At 38.9% G+C, this 17,596-nt stretch overlaps 1 protein-coding gene across 15 annotated transcripts in view; it reads right to left on the bottom strand.

Moving 5' to 3' along the window:
- The window catches only part of CELF1 (CUGBP Elav-like family member 1), a 57,842-nt gene that overhangs the window by 34,800 nt on the left and 5,446 nt on the right, over nucleotides 1-17,596 (bottom strand). For 10 of the 15 annotated variants that reach the window (XM_050975650.1, XM_050975651.1, XM_050975647.1 and 7 more), the window contains exons 2-3: nucleotides 12,180-12,264; nucleotides 7,344-7,384 (exon numbers count right to left, since the gene is read on the bottom strand). The gene's annotated coding sequence lies outside the window, so the exon portion shown is untranslated. The remainder of the gene's footprint in view (nucleotides 1-7,343; nucleotides 7,385-12,179; nucleotides 12,265-17,596) is intronic. The other 5 variants (XM_030239864.2, XM_050975654.1, XM_050975655.1 and 2 more) reach the window with 1 other exon arrangement.

Here is a 17,596-nt window from a genome sequence, read left to right as displayed (position 1 = left end):
TACACACATGATGCAAACGCTCATTCAAAACATCTGCACTATATTCAATTGCTTTAGTAAGTAACATTAAATCCTCCCCAAGACCTCCCCCAACACCAGAAACTACACAACAAAAAACCCCAAACCCCACACCTCTGGACTTCAGGAAATGTGACAGCACAGAGAGCAATCAGTATATACACTTTTCCTTCTTTTTATAATGCCTTGCAATTGCTTTCACTATGTCACCACACAACTGATGAACAAATTCAATCTGTGATATACTCAGTATCTGGCTCACTCCTGAGGACAACTTACACCAAATGGCAGACAGCAGCTCTGCAATATGAGAGTTTATCTACCAGGAAACAGGTTACAACATCTGTTCAAATCTGAGAAGTCAAAATAAGCCCACCCCAAACTGCAACTAAGTCCTGCTCTGCCAGTAACTGCTACTGACAGCACATCTAATGAGAACTTGGAGGAAGCTGAATTACCAGTCTTAGGACCCTCTTGAAATACATGTATGAAGTTCACAAAGTTTAAGGCAGTGGCCTACAAACTTTTCCTCTCATCTTCTGATACACTGCCTCTTCACCTGCTTGCCTGCAAGGGGCCACAGGACTGTGCTGTGAATATCCTGACGGGGCTGTGGCTATTGGAATTCTGCCATGAGAGCAGCCCACAGCTCTGCAGACAATGTTCTTCTCTAGGACAGAACAGCTGCACAAGGCTACCCTGAGTTTTACCTTCTTAGTGCACAGCTGAGAGCTAACACAGCAGCATGAGACTGCTAACCCAGTGCTTGACCAGTTGTAGCTGTGTCTGCTGCTTCAGTGATGATGCTACAAAGGCTTGCACAGGCATTACCAAAGAGAGAAAAAGGGAATAGCCTGGCCATGAGACTACCTCCTGACAGGGACCTAAAGCATCCATCTCTGACCATAAAATTTCTCATTACCCTACTGTCAATATGGAGTATGAAAGCTGATAGCCTTCACAGCATTACCTTGAGGTATATCCAACTATCCCTTCCAGAACCTGTATCTATTTAATTTTCTTATTTACATAAAAAACCTCCAAAGAATTTCAAATACCTCAGTCTGCTATAGTGCTATGTACAGAGTGATAAAAAACTTCAGTTAGTATATGTGGATTTTTCCAAAGGCATACAGTATGCACTCACCCTGTTTTCAAGGAAGTACTTGTGCAGCACTAGGACAGCAGACTACTAAATTAGCAAAGTGAAATAGGGAAAAATATGCCTATATGTAAGTAAAATCTTCTAATTAAGACAGTTTCCTAGAAACTTCATATTCTCTTCGGTGTTTAATTATCTCCATATACCCATTCCCCAACGATATATTACATACTTACATTCATCTTCATAGAAATATAAGAAGAGGTACCTGTATTGTTTTCTTTACCTTATATTGTAACATATATTCTTTTGCTAGCTGAAATTTTGTAATTAAAGTTCTCAACTGTTACCTTCAGAACAGTGATCTGAAATTTATGTTACATTTCTGTCTTTCCCTGATACATTTTGTTTATTTTGCAGATTTCTGTGTCTTTTTCAGACTAAGGGAATGCAGAGAGTTGTGAATGCAAATCGTAGTAGTGAATTTAAAACTAAGGCACAGGACACAGGAAAACTTACTGTGATGCAAAGAAGACAACAGAAGTCTGGCTGAGAAAACACTGTATTAAAGGTACCAGACACAAAGCATATAAGCAAACAAACTGCTAAAAGACCAAATAACAAATTTGAAGCAATTAATGCAGGACAGCCCCTTAGAGCACCAATACCTGTAGAAGAGATAACAACAAGCCTTAATGCAGGTTCCCTAGAAAAATTAATTTTGTCAAATCACAGACAAGGAGTAAACATCACATGCTTAACCCTCAAGACATTTTACAATTAATAATTGATATTAGGAAAAAGCATTGATGTATTTCAGGGCAATTGCTTTTAAAGCAGACATGTACAGGTTTCTTCCCCGCATTCTAGTATACTAGTTGTAGTATAAGTTCTAGTATACTAAAGACAACAATAACAGAAACAATTAAAAAAATTAAAGGTCTTTATCCTTACCTCTAGATTCTGTTTTGTTTGTTTTTTAGTTTTTTTTATCAGTATATGTGAAATATCTATTTCAGGTACTGCTTAAGCCCTACAGTAAGGTATGTAAAGAAAATATCACTTTAAATTTGTACTTTTTTTAACATATCCAAACATTCCAGTAGTTTGATTTTGAGAAGCATTTTGAATTTTTCTAATCACATTGCTAGAACATAAAAATTCTTGCACTTTGCAAGAGACAAAAAACTATGGAAACCATAAATACCTAAGAGAGATCGGAAAGACCTGTAGACACTTTGGCACTGCAGACAAAAAAAAATTCTTGAGAAAGTAGGAAAAGTGGCTTGGTCACAACAATAGTAAGAGGAAATGAAGGGAGCTGTATGACACAGGAGACAAAGCAGGAAATGAGTATAAGAGGAGAGGACACACATTTCTACCCTGTGGAAGGACAGGGGATAAGATGAAACATTTTAGGGAGCGACAAGGTTTGAGTTTTCCCCTTGCACCCTTTCTTTTTGTTTATTGACTGAATTCAGACCCTGAGACACAGAAATACAGAGGGCATTTCACACCTGCACTTCACTGCTCAAATCTTTACTGCAAGAGAATAAGAATATAAGGCTTGCAAGCAATCTTGTGCTGAAGGCAAGGTACAGATTTCACTTAACAGCGTCTTTGCCCTCTTTCTCTCTCCTAAATGTTGCCTCTGAGTTTGGTTTGGTTTGGTTTTGGTTTTTTTCTTTTTAAGATGGATATAGCTGAAGGTAAACTCCTGGCCATCTTTTTGTGCAAGAAACAATCCTGCAAGCAGCTCTATGGAACAGAAAATTTTGTTTCAACTTTATTTATCTTGTCAATACCAACACAGTACTTACAAATCTGGTTTCAGATATTCCTGTATTTTCCTGTCCTTTCCTGTATGACACGAATCTGAAGCTCTGTACTTAGTCAAAAAGATACACTGGAAAAAAACGTTTTGCAATCTCTACAATATTCACCAGATTTTTAAGGACTCATCTACACATTTTAGGACAGTCTTCTGACACTGAAACAGAGCCAGAAGTTATTCCTCTAGTAAGGACCTGGAAATCCAGTCATTCTTGGAAAGCTCTTAACAGTCTGCTTGTACTCAAGCCAAACATGCCATAAAGCATTACAGCAGGCAAAGCAACTACATTTACACAGAGAAGGCTGTGTGGTTGCATATTGGTTGCAGGGGAAACAACAGAACTAGCTACACAATTCCAAGACAATACCATGTACAAAGATTGTTATATTTTTATATTATTTATATTAACCTGGAGGAAGAGAACCTCTGAATCAAAAAACTCTTCTAAGTTTATGGCAAGCAACACATTTTGTGCACATGTAAACTAAAACCTTAAAGTAAGAACTGGCCAGAGTCAGTTTTTTTTACTTAAGAAATGTAATTTGTTACCTTAACTCAAAGGAACAAAATACAAATTATTATTCTCCTCACTGAAATGTCAGAATAGCACTTAGACACATTTAAATTTTTTTCTGATAGTCTTTTTTTTCTTCCTCTGAGTTTTGAGAGACCTTTTGGACTAAAAGCAACAAGTCTCAAGTTCCACTGTTCTTTGCGGCCACCAGAACAGCTGGACAAGGATTTTGAGAAGTCCTTTAATCTCAAATTGTTTTTATGACTAGTACCAGGATACAAACAAAAACCAGTTAATATTATGCTACAAAAAATAGTAGTACTTTTGTTGTAGTATCTCTCGCATTTCATTTTTTCCAAAGGAAAGCTTTTTGTTGCATGTTACCCAAAGAAAGTTGAAACATGGCCTAAACAGGGGCTCTCAGTTGACTGGGAGGGTCCCAGTTGACTGGAAGCTTACAAATGTTACACTTCATTTACATGAAGGGTTGAAAGGAGGATCTGGGGAACCACAGGCCTGTGATCCTGACCTCTGTAATGGGGAAGGTCATGGAGCCGATCATCCTGAGTGCCATTACACAACACGCACAGAACAAGCAGGGGATCAGGCCCAGCCAGCAGGGCTATCTGAAAGGCAGGTCCTGCTTGACCAACCTGATCTCCTATGTCAAGGTGAGCTGCTGAGTGGATGAGGGAAAGGCTTTTGATGTTGTCTACCTGAACTCCAGTAAAGCCTTTGACTTTGTTTCCCACAGCATCCTCCTGGACAGAGTGACTTTCCGTGATCTGAAGGGGTGTACTCTTTGCTGGGTAAAAGCTGGCTGGAGTGCTGGGCCCAGAGAGTGGGGGTGACTGCAGTTACATCCAGCTGATGGTTGGTCACCATGGTGATCCCAAGGGCTCAGCATTGGGGTCAGTCCTGTTTAATCTCTTTATCAATGATCTGAGTGAAGGGATCAAGTGCATCCTCAGCAAGTGTGCAGGCAACACCAAGCTGTGTAGGAGTGTTGATGGCCAGAGGATAGGAAAGCTCTGCAGATGATCAGGGTAGGCTGGATCCACAGACTGAGGCCAGCTGTGTGCAGCACAACAAGGTGAAGTGTCAGGTCCTGCACTTGGGTCACAACAACCCCATGTAGCGCTCCAGGCTCAGGGAAGTTGGGCTGGAAAGCTCCCAGCAGAGTAGGACCTAGGAAGGTTGGCTGACAGCAGCTGAACGTGAGCCAGCAGTGCCCAGGTGGCCAAGAAGGCCAAGGGCATCCTGGCCTGCATCAGCAATGGTGTGGCCAGCAGGACCAGGGCAGTGATTGTCCCCCTGTATCCGGCAATGGTGAGGGCCACACCTCAAGAGCTGTGCCCAGGTCTGGGCCCCTCACTACAAGAAGAACACTGAGGGGCTGGAGCACATCCAAAGAAGGGCAATGGAGCAGGTGAAGGGTCTGAAGCACAAGTCTTTCAGGGGGGAACTTGAATGAGCTGGGGTTGTTCAGCCTGGAGAAAAGGAGGATGAAGGGAGACTTCTCTTCACAACTACCTAAAAGGACATTGTACTGAGGTGGGGGTCAGTCTTTTCTCCCAAGTAACAAGACCAGATAAAATGGCCTCAAGTCACACCAGAAGTTTAGATTGGATATTAGGAAGAATTTCTTCACTGAAACGGTTGTCAAGTATTGGAACAGGCTGTCCAGAGAAGTGTTAACATCTCCATCCCTGGAGGCACTTGAAAAATGTGTAAATGTGGTGCTTAGGGACAGGTTTAGTGACACTTGGCAGTGTTAGGTTAATGGTTGAACTCTGTCATGGCATCATGTCAAGAGTCTAGTCTCTGTCTAGACTCCAGTCATTGAATCTTTAAGGTTGGAGAAGACTCTTAAGATCACAATCTACAATCTTTTAATGCCCATTTTTATCTCCATGCCAAAGATTTCCATTTTGGAAGGGGCTCATATCTCATATGCAGAAATTTTACTTGAACACAGACATGTTTCAGCATGGTAAATGTGTATATGACAGCAGTCAATACAGAGGTAGGATTGACTCCTCATCTCAAAGCAAAGCTGACTCCTCCTCATTTTTATTCTCCGTACCAGACCAGAAGCAGAATACCATCCGTTTTATTCTGATGTATATCTCTGTATATTCTGATATCTATCTCTGTAGTGTTAACCATGATGAGACATTTCATACTGGAACATATACAAACAATTTTACATACCATTATTACATGTTCAAGAAAAGCCTCCATCCTCTTCAATTTGGTCACCTTTCTTATTCACATTTAGGCAGATTAATTCAACTTTACATTGCTCTTAAGATGAGAAACCATGGATCTTGCACCAAATCAAAGCAACTTATTTTCATCAACCAGAAACTTGGCAATTATCTTGCTATTTAAATATCTGATTGTTTTGTTATTTAAGTAATCAAAATATATTGATTCTGGACCTGGGTTTTGTAATTGGAGAATCCCATGAGTTTGAAAAACTAGACCAAATCAGTTTAGTCTGTCTCAAAAAATGGAAATTCTTCAGAAAAAAGCCATAAACATAATGATCAGTATTCTCTCTTTCCAAGCTTCTGGACACCATAGGAGCAGGAAGCACGAAGTACACTGCACCAGTCGTTGGAAAAGAAGCTGAGTGTTGTTGTGTTGAGTGTTTTGCAACCCACACAATGCCTGGAGACAAATGTCCTCAAACCGGTATTTCCAAACACAGAGGTCAATCATCAGTTCTCTAAAAAAATCACTTGAAAATGAAGGTGTTCCTGGATTTCTTAAACCAACTTTAGATGTTTCTACCCTGATAAGTAACATATAAAGAGACAGGATATCCTGCACTTTAAAGACAAATTTGTTTTTCTTTCTGATACAGACATAACTAAATCCATCCCAATGTATTTATGAAAACTGTAACAAATGTCTGTCCATAGCAGAAAACAACTCTTTCCTCAAGACAGTATGCAAACTCAATTCTCCCTGGTTGTCTACAGACTACAACACACCTTAAATATTTCTGCCATAGCAAAGGTAATTCACTGGCAGAAGAAAAACCACCAAACTTTGGTTGTGGTGATACTGACAGCGTTACTCAACACAGCAGTTACAGGTCAATTGTCTCAGAAGTGAACTGAAACTCTTGAGGTGCACAGTACAAACAGTCTGATACGTTCTTTTGTACTCCTCTGACCACATAGTAAATCATTCCAACTTCCTACACCAGAGAAACAACTAGATCACAGAAGAGCTTTTTACTGGGTTGTCAAGCTGACTGTCTATAATGCAAGCTACCATGAGAACCAAACATAACCAAAGGACACTGCACTAAACTCTCAGCTGGAAGCTGAAAAGGGGCAATTGTCTCAGCTGTCATATGAAATACACCCTTACTGAACTTCTAGCAGGAAGAAAATTGCACAAAAAGATCCTCACATTTGACTCAATGCATTTTCATACTGGACTATGTTCTCATTCTACTGCACATAATCAAATCTGTCTCAGCCCAGAAGGAATTGTACCACTAATACTCACCTTTAGGATTTCATGTACTACAGAATTCTGCAGATTTGTTCTGGTCAAGAGATTACTATGAAGACATGCATGTCTACTTTGCAGTTATGTTTCTAAAATTATTAAATTACAGAGGGAGTTAAAGATGTCTATTGACTCAGTACTCACAGCCCTGAACTGTTAACACTCCCAACCCCCTCTGGCAGTACAAAGGCAGGAAACTGCAGAGTTTAAGGTTCATGGAGCACTGCTCACTGCAGTGGAAAATGACTGCTTTCATCACGGAATGTAAAAACAACATCTCTCCAAACCTTTATAAGGAAGCTCTACTATACAACTGAGGGATACAAACTTTAGCTGGTTCATACCTGCAGCTACGCCCCTCCGTCCAGCTGTTCCAGTCTTCACTCTAAAAGATAAGGAAAAACACACGTTGAGGACTTCAGAGTTAACATCAGATAATAACAAGCATTACACGAACACTACCTGGCAAAGCACTGGGGACTGGGAAAGTAAGCATATTTCTAGTAACAGAAGTCATAGTGAGGTGGTAACAACCCTCAATAGCACCAAAACTGAAGCTTCATATTTCAAACAGACTGGAAACACAACATGGCTGAAAACAGAAGTCTTAGAGCTTCCTAGCAATGTTCAGTGGACTTATGCCATCTCTCTGGCCTTTTGGCTGTCATAACAGTAGCAGCTACCAACAGCAGTAGCCACAGTCCTAGACTCCGATATTACATTATTTTGACAGCTGCAGCACTAACAGATGACCATGAACCTGCAGAGGGGAACTCTGATGTATGACTGCATAAATGGAAATGTCTCAAAAAGTGCTGAATTAGGGATCACAAAATTGAGCAACACAAGGAAAAAATGTTATTTCTACATCTTAAGCAAATCATCAGCCAGGAACCATACAGATTTTCTGTTCTAGAACCTCATATCTAGGGGATGCTACTTCATGATTCAAAAGTTCTCTTTTTGCAAACTCAGTAACAGACTCTCAAAACAAGCTAGTCTGTATTTAAAAAAAACAAGCTTGGGATATTTTATTTGTGAGGTTTCTTGACTTCCCCCCCCCACCTTCTTCTCTGCCTCCTCCTGGATTATTTTAGCAGTATTTTACAGAAAATCCATATCTATTTACTTATCCATAGTTACCAAACTAAAAACTGCATCCACCAGCAAGCAGAATTATACAAGGCTATCTGAGCTCCCACATTTTGACTGCTTAGTAGGCCCTATTTAACTTTTGTTCTATTTTATTTTAGTAAGTGAGAATAAACGAGCCACATCCTCTTCTAACTTGCCATGTAATATACTTGGTTATTTACCACATGTACTCATTCCCTCTTTCTTAAAGGTAGATTTCTTGAGAAATTTCAATTCTTCTAAATTCTTCCTATTTGTTCAATTTATTTAATAAAGTACTTAAGCCTCTAAAGGAATAAAGAATCCTAAACACAAGAATAAAATCAATTTTCTTATAATATTTGTTGAAAACAAAGCCCAAACTATGAATCCTGACAAACATAATTCAGTTATCTGAAATGTGTATTTTCAAAATTATGAATTTTTCTTTCCTAGAATATTATTCAAAACTGACTATTGTTCAGAGAACACTTCACATATTTATTTTTGTTCTGTCTCACAACAACATTCTGGATTATGAAGCTCCAATTCATGATTGAGGCAAACGTTACCTTAAGACAGTTCTTCCACCTCAGCCAGACTCCTCTGCTTTTCTTTAGTTTTATTACAAAATGGCCAAAAAAAGGGTTTTAAATTTGGCCTTTTTTATGGCCAAAAAAAGGGTCTTAGATTCCTGCTAACATACCTTCTTCATGCCTAACTTCTAATGTCTTCAAATCAACATGTAACATAAATTTTCTGCTTATATGCTAAGTTATATTCCTTATAATCAGCTTTCAGATAAAATGAAATATACAGTTACTTGATCTTGTGAATGCTTAAGAATCTCTCTATAAACAACTTTTTGATGTTAAAAAGAAAATCTTCACTTTGCACATGTAACTGTAACACCCTAGTGAATTAATTTAAAAACTTCAAAGAAACCAAAAGTGCAGCTAACATACCCAGAGGAACCCATAACTCTTTCCCATACCTTTGGGAAAAAATACACTTCACCAAATCAAAGGCAAAATCCAAGACAATAAAAACTTCAAAAACCAAGCAGCAAATCTGACAACCACCTGTAGAAAGCCTGAGAGAGTGCTATTAAATCACAAATTGTTTTAGTATGGTTTATTTAATTGCATGCAGAACATGAATACACTGAATAATTTATCCAAGTTTATACATCAGACAAACCTGGCCCAAAGGCCAAAGAATCAGACAATTGTGTTTGTTCTCAGGAAAAACTGGGTCTTGGATCCCTCAGACTAAGGTATACACATACACACAGCTGGGTGCTGCTAACCATGTGTGCAGCATGGTCACTTCTGTAATTAACTGATGGGGCAGTAAGCTCTTGTGCAAAGCAAGTTCTCCCCAGCCAGCATTTGATGCAGATAACCAACTGTTTTCATAGCTCCACACTCATGCTTAGTATGGTCAACAAAACAATTAATGGGGTAAATTCAGATCTCTTACCACAGCTTTCATAAAAATTTTCCTGAAGCCATCCCCTGACTAAGGTGCTGCAGCTGAGTACAGCTGACACTTTCAACTACTGCTCAAAGCTGGGAGGAACTACTGACACTACCTGAGTACTCCATGTAAAAAACCAAAGGTTTCATGCTTAGATTTAATGGCCCTGCCAGATCTAAAGGTGACAAAATATACTCTTGCTGATGAACAGTTGCAACTTCTGATATGCAATATAATATAAATAGAACTGCAGCTGGCAATGAAAAGAAGTGGCTCTATTCAAGTACCAGACAATGGATATAAGCCCTATAAATCAAGTAATATTGTTTTTCTACTAAGTGGTAAAACTTCTCTGCCACCAGCACCCAGGACCATCTAAGAGAATACCAGATCATTTAATGGATTCTGATCAATAAAATTACTGTCATAGTCAGCACTTTGTCTAGACCAGTTAGTTCTGATTTCACATAATGCTTTCCAGGAACTAATGTTTATGGGATTGTCAAGGTTACCATTAGCAATTAAAGAGGCCAACAGATCAAACAGACCACATAGGTCAGCCTCAGATACATCCTGGCGTCAACAGTCTCTCACATAAATCCGTGCTCAGTCTGGACTCACTGCAGATTTACATACTTTTGGGAACCCATGTGACCAATAATGAAAATTTGAAAATATAGAAAGAACTATTTCTTTGGAAGAAGTACAGGGGGGAGATAAGGATGCACCAAAGAGCGAGCGAGCAAGCGCACTACACAGATTAGGAACCGAGAGTCCTACAGAAACCAGAGGAAGTTTCAATCACTGCACAGCCCAGGCCACAACCCACAGAAATGTCACTTTGTAGCAACCCTTCTAATGAGGCAACACACAACAGAGACAGCAAGGGGAAACTCCTGCCGTATAAAAACCCTACCAGAGAAGGAACTTCTTTATCTGAGAAGTGCCCTTCTACTGCTATCTTTACACCACCTAAACCTCTCAGCACCAGAAGCTACTTGTTCAATGTAAGGCCACAGCTCAGTCACTGTGCCTGCTCAATTTATTTTGGCAGACAGGGCTGCCAAATACTGTTTTTTCTCAGCACTGCCAGCGCAAAGGGTGTACAGGGTAGCAGACAAACTATACAGTTAGCAAGTTGAATTACTCATGACAGTATGTTCTACTATAAGAATATAAGTTTTTTCAACTTCAGATGTAACAGGAAGGACAGGATGAAGAACAGAAGAGGTGCACATTTTGGGACCACTGCAGATGAAGATAAAAAGACAGGAAAACATTTAAAATGCTATGCTTCAAGTTACTCTAACCAGGACATCAGAAGTTACTTAAGATTTGGGAAGTTGATATTATTTGCAAGGTCTGTTCCATGTCTAGTCAGCATTTACAGCCCAAACACCTGCAAGATTGATCATTAAGTCTTACAATCCAAAATGAAAGCGTTAAAGACACTCTTTAACAATACAAACCAATCCCATGGCCTACTGCTGAAAACATGTGACTGAGGCTTAGAATTCATAACTTGTATTATTAACTATGTGGCTGAATAGCAACTTTTTGGTCCCAAGAGTTTCCATTTGTACGATATGAACAAATATGTACAAAGAAATAATAATCTTATTTCTTTGTGAAAAGGTATTTTGAAAACTAGTGACAGAATGTACTTAATCAGAGTCAGGGGTATCATCACATTGTTACAGTTGCATCTCAGCTAAAAACCTCATAAACGACTTTACCAAAAAAATTTCCAAAAAAATCTGTCTGTTAATAAAATCCAAAGAATCTCACCAACAAAAGACTTTAGTTTGCTCTCTCTCTCCAGATTATGGTATTAAGGAACTCTCAAAATATACCAGGAGTTGCAAATAGAGAAGGTACAAACTAAAGCGACATTTCATTTACTATTTGGATGAAGGTCAGAAAGCACGCATTCATGTTTTGCTTTATGAAGACTCTACAAGCCACAGAAGATCTATCACATACAGCAGAGCTTGGTCTTCTTTTGGGAAAAGATTGAGTTTTAGTGAACACAAACAAAATTTTCAGGTTAACCACTAAGCCTACTCCTAGAAGGAACTGAACTTTAGCTGAACTTTAACAACCTCATCCATCTCAGCCACAAGATTCAAACACTAACTTACCTATCTTTAAAGGCAAGATAAAAAAAATCTCAATGGGGAAACCACCCCTGTGCAATGTTTAGACAGACACAGCTTGCATAGCTCTGTGTTAAAAATTCAAGATACTAAAACACTCTTTTTTTCTGATTGTACAAAAGGGAATAGATTCAAAAGCAAACAGAGAATAAAGATGTATTGCAGGTCTCCCATAAAGATCCTCAAATGCAATCACTATTCTATATTACCACACCTAAAATGCCAAAGGAGGACACAGTGTAGATGACTGTTTCCAGCATCCACTGCTTGCTTCAGGAGGAAAATAATTTTGAGGTGTCCCAATTTTGAAAGATCAGAATTGAACTGTATACAAAATTTTGAGTAGGTCTGAAATTCTGTATTTGAAAAATGTTGAAGAATAAACATTTATATTTTATTTCAAAGAAGCACAACTAAGAAAGACTGATTTACCTGAAGCTTGTATGTGTCTTGCTTGCCTTATATTAGACAAACACTTGCCATGAACTCTACCATGCAGAATCTGCCATTGCCACGCCTGCAAACCAAAGAGTAAAAATATGCTCAATTATTTTATCTTTATTTTGTAACAGGAACATGGTAAATCCTTTGCAGAAGTAAATGCAAACAAATTACACTCATTTATATCTGCAAAGAGTTGGAGTTACTGCTCTATTATAACCAATGAATACTGATTCAAATCACTTCTAACAGCAAATAATTTTCATTAACACTTGAAGAGTTTTAATATTGGGTGTACAGAACTGAAGCTTTAAAAATATTTAATACTATTTCTTTTTCTCCATCAGAGGCAAATGCTGGCATTGCTGTGGGAACATCAATTTAGGAATGTTCTACTTTTGCTTTAAAACACAAATTTAATAAAATGTAACCATTTCAGAGCAAAGCAGTTCTTACTAAGCTTCTAGTTCAGTTCTCTGAAGGTTTCTCATTTGTCATCATTTGTAACATCATTTGTATATACTTTGACTTCTTTTTTTGCAACATTTATTCCCCTCTTCAGTATCTTTATATAGTAACTGAAACATACAACTGTAAATAATACAGAAAAACTTATTAAGAAAAAAAGTGCATTCGTTTACAATCTGCTGAAAACACATGAATACATGAACACATGCCATGAGGCACCATTTTTGTGTGACTAGCAATCACAAATGTAATGCCACACCTCAGATGAACTTTCCTCTGTCTGAAGAAGTTTTCATTCCTTGTGACAAACATGTGAATACAACTAACAGAATGCTTTTCCTGCTGGTATTAGCAGCTTTTTACTCCACAAACTACCCTCCTGGTCAATTTGTGACCCTGACACATCCTCTCCAGGCTGCTCATCTCCAGTGGTTGATGCTCACTGATTCTTGCATCAGCATAGCAAACTCTGCTTGCTTCTTTCCCTTCCCAAGGCCTCAGAAACTCTCCCTACTGTATAAAGCTGGATCCATAACTTGATCTTAGATTTTAGTTGGATGGGTGGAGAAGGATCAAGAGTGTCAATGTACTTTGCCAAGAGCTAGAGGTTCAGTCCTTGCTTGAAGTCTTATTCATGTATTTTCAGAGTTCTTCGCTTACTCATCCATCAATCCATTTCCATCACTCTTACTGGAAGGCACAGTATGACACCTCCAGCAGGAAGAGACTCCATAAACTTTATGGCAAAAACAAGTGCTATAATACAGCTTTGGCTGCATAAGCATACAGAATGGACATAAAATAAATACTTTTCTGAATTCTGTATACCTTGTCCCTAGAGTCTAGAGGCACCTTATACTTCCAAAACCTTACATGTGACAGTCTATGTGGCACATAATTTTCTCTCTGCCCTCACATAAGAAAAGCTCACCAATTTTTTCCCAAATGAATAGCAGGCTTTCTGTAGAGCAGCACCAAACACAGCGTGTACCAAATACTGCATTCATTAAGAAGTATGTTAAGACAACATTTAGGACTTCCCTGTCTAGAACCAAATTATATGTGCCCTAGCAGGCAACACAGGCAAACAATTCTCACTTAATATTTTCAGGTTATACAACTGAGAAGACTAGATACAAGCTCTCCATAAACATTCAATAGAAATGGGGAAGAAATACCAAGGAATGGATTGAGATACTCCTGCTATATACCCAGTTTAAGCTAGTGCTATTGCCAAAAGAACAGTGCACAACTCTTTCCTCACCAGCTGTCCATGCCCACCCTCTGTGTAACAAGCCTGAGAGAGGAAATGGTCAAGGTGTGATCTTGTCCACTACCAACAACAGGAAAATAATAGTTTTAACCCAGATGTGCTCCTAGATTCAATTCACCCCACAACCACAACCACAGATGTTTTTGGTAGCACAAAGGAAAGGAAAACACATGAAAAATGGTACAAGTCTCTTTTAGAACAATACTGGCAGATGCTCATTTAAATTACTCATGGAACTAGATCATCAGATTTAGGTACTGAATTTCACACAATTAAATCTCTATTGATTGATCCTTTTTAAAGGTCTCAAGTGATAAACAAGGCATCCACTGCTTCAGTTAAGAAAACACTATGTTTGTTTGCTTCCATAAAAGCATCTTCACTGTTCCAATTCTTTGCCAGTGGACTGCCTCAGATATTAGAGACATATCACTTCATATTCTTGATGAAATTATTTGATTTAACTTCTTAGAAATCATAAGTGAATTTTTTCCAACTTTCAATCACTCTTCCTGGAGTTGTAAATACTTCACAATAGCAGTTTTAAGTTTCATCAATTTGAAATGCACACTGGACTTAATTTAAAATTCCTGTAATCTTCCTATATGTCCACCCTTAACCTAACTTTATTACTCAACTGCATATTTATAGTGTTTTTTAAAAAGGGCTTATTTTTGTAAAAAAAAAAAGAAAAAAGCAAGCAGCAGGGCAAGAAGAAAATAAAAAGTTATGCTTTCCTGTGGAATTTCAGTATCTTCAAAGGACATCAGCCAAAAGTTAAATTTTCATTTGTTTTGTACCCTGATTAAACCTCTTCTGCAGACAGGGTAACAGTCAAGATACAATGGATTATTGGGTATTCTCCCTTAAAAACAGAAGTATATACAGCAAACAAGATTTCTTGATGGCTTGGCTTAGCTCTGAACAATGCCTCTTTCTCATATTATTGCCTTTGGGAAGATTACAACAAAATGGTATGATTGAAATTCCCCAGTGCCATTCTACTGGGGAATGCCTTTGGTGCACATATATTTATTATTTATTCAGAGTTCTATCCATTTATCATGGCATCTTTCACAGAACAGACACACAGTAGTTTTAAACATGCAATAGTGTACTTCCAAGAGGCCTTTGAAACTGCCTAATTATATTCCTGCTCCAAGACTACTTGGAGGAAATGGTGAGTATGCTATAAGAAAACATTTGAAAGCTGAGGAATCATAAAACTCCAGTCACTGGCCTCCAACAGTACCAAGAATTTATTTTAACTGGTAACTCATATAAATGAAAGGTTGTCAGCTAGGGAGTCAGCAAGTGATAAAGTGGGAAGAGAGGTGGGCAGAAGACCTAATTCTAGCAGAGGATGCCAGAATTAGGCAAAATACCAAGACACTTCAAGTAACAAGCTTAACATCCCACAGGCTGCATATTTACAACAAATTCTGCAAGATTTCCACATGAAGAGGGAAAAAACTACTGCAGTGTGCCCCCAATAAACAAAGACTGATCAGAAAACAGCCACACAACAAAGATGCTTGAGTTCAACCAGTTCAAGAAGATGACCCTCTGTCACACATCAATGACAGGTTCCTGCCTGCAGACATCAGTACAATCCTGACACTACCAGGTAGCTGAGATCCACCAATTTGCCTCCAAAATGTCCTTCTTCCAAATCCAAGAGACACACAGCTCTCTCAGGAGCAAATACACTGAAGACACTGCAGTGGTAGGAAAGAAAAATAATTCAAACTGAGTTTATAGAACATCATCCTCAACAAAACAGGCAGACTCTAGCTTAAATCAACTTCACAACTGAAACAATGTTTTCCTCTCTCAGATTCCAGAAACAAAAGGCTGATGCCTATTTGCGAAGATATTCAAAAGACAGCAGAATTTTTAAGGGGACAGTATTTCTTAAAATTTAGAAAAAGTACCCTATAAGCAATTGCCCTCTTTCTCCCTCTCAAAAAATTATTGCCACAGTTAATGGTGCATTCAATTGCTTCCACTATTTTGAGCACCTTCCTGCTACTCGAATATTGTATCAACAGTTTACTACAGTGTAGCAGCTAACAGACATTGGCAATATTTGTTCACCTGATTTACTATTTAAAAAAACAGTTGTGAATAGTAATCCCAATGCATGCAGTGCCTTAATACAAAGTTTATGCAAGCAGTGAGGGAAGTCTTAGCTGCAAGTTTTTCCAACCCTTCCTAACAAGGTATTTCCTACAAGCCCACTCCCTGAACACCAACTCCTGATTCCAAACTAGGCAGGCCAGGGTCTAGCTCCTCATTAATCCCCATTGCCCATAACAAGCAATCACAGCACTCAGATCTTCCAGGACAGGATCTAGCTTTCATTAATCTTCAAGGCAGACAGTGCAACAGACCTTTTATGGAAGGACACAGGCCTTGGCTAATTACTCCCCAAAGCAGGAAGGGAGATTAAAATCCTCATCCCAGAAGACAGCAGCCCTTTTGGAGGTTAAGTCTGGGTCTTTCTGATGCCACTGGCACCCACTACAAATTGCCCCTGCAAGACAACTCCTCCATTTCCAGTCCCTAGACTCCCAAATTTGGATGAACTGCAGTTTACAAAAAAGACAACGACCACAAACAGATCACCTTTCACCTGGAACACCGGTCATACCCAGAGACGCAGAGACAGACAGATAGATGGACATAAAAGAGACCCTAAGCCCTGGCTCTCAATTCTGCTCAGCAAATGCCCACCAGGCCAGCCACACTGCCTGGTGAGCCAGTGTGCTCTGCTGGACAAATATAGAAAGCAGAAAGTGGAACAACCCTTTCAGCAGAAGAGATTCTGCTCAGCTCCCTGAGAGGGAGGAGCAGGAGCTGAACCAGCCGAACTGCTTTACCCATACATGGTCTCTGAAAGAGATCATTGCTAAGTTCCTTTACACATACACACCCTCACTCACTCTCACACAGTGCAAGGAGAGAAAATAATAAAGTATACAAGCCTAAAAGAGTTCCTGTTTTGAAATGAGTTCCAACTCCACTTTTCCTGCGCCCACCTTAATAATGCACAAACTCCTAACACTATTAACCAACAAAATCTGGGCAGCAGCTCAGAAAAAAAGACAAAAATCTTCCTCCCAGGGAATCCCCACATCCACCAGCATTTCAGTAACTAGTGAAGCTTCCTTGTTGCTTTTGGACACACACAACCACATATTAAGTTCTTGGTTTGACCTTCTCCCATCTCCAGCCCAAATTGAATTCAAATTGAATTACAGAAATCTTTTTAAACCTTCTCCCTTTTCAAGTATTGTCCTAAACCAGGAAGCATGACCTTTCTCATTGGTTGATACTAATTACTATGGTGACCTGCCATATCTTGTCTGCTATCCCTGTGGTCCTTTTTGCCAGTGTTTATACCGTAACTAAACCTTTTCCTATGCATTCTTCTTAAAAACAGAGGAAATGCACTTCTGTGCAGCATCCTCTTCTCTCTCCACCCACCCCACCCCTTTCACATTCTGGCACAGAAAGAACCGAGTAAGTGTAATTGAAGACCCAAATCCATAGGTCTTCACAGAAAAAAAACCTACAAAAACTATAGAAGGGGCAGAGTCTATTTTTATTTTTAGTAAACAAGTAAGACAGTTTCATTTACTCAAAAGCAGCTTCACTTACATAA

This window comes from Serinus canaria, chromosome 5 (assembly GCF_022539315.1).
Source record: "Serinus canaria isolate serCan28SL12 chromosome 5, serCan2020, whole genome shotgun sequence".
Classification (NCBI taxonomy): Eukaryota; Metazoa; Chordata; class Aves; order Passeriformes; family Fringillidae; genus Serinus; species Serinus canaria.
The sequence above is the reverse complement of the archived record's forward strand: the minus strand, read 5'-3'. Positions and strand labels throughout refer to the sequence as shown.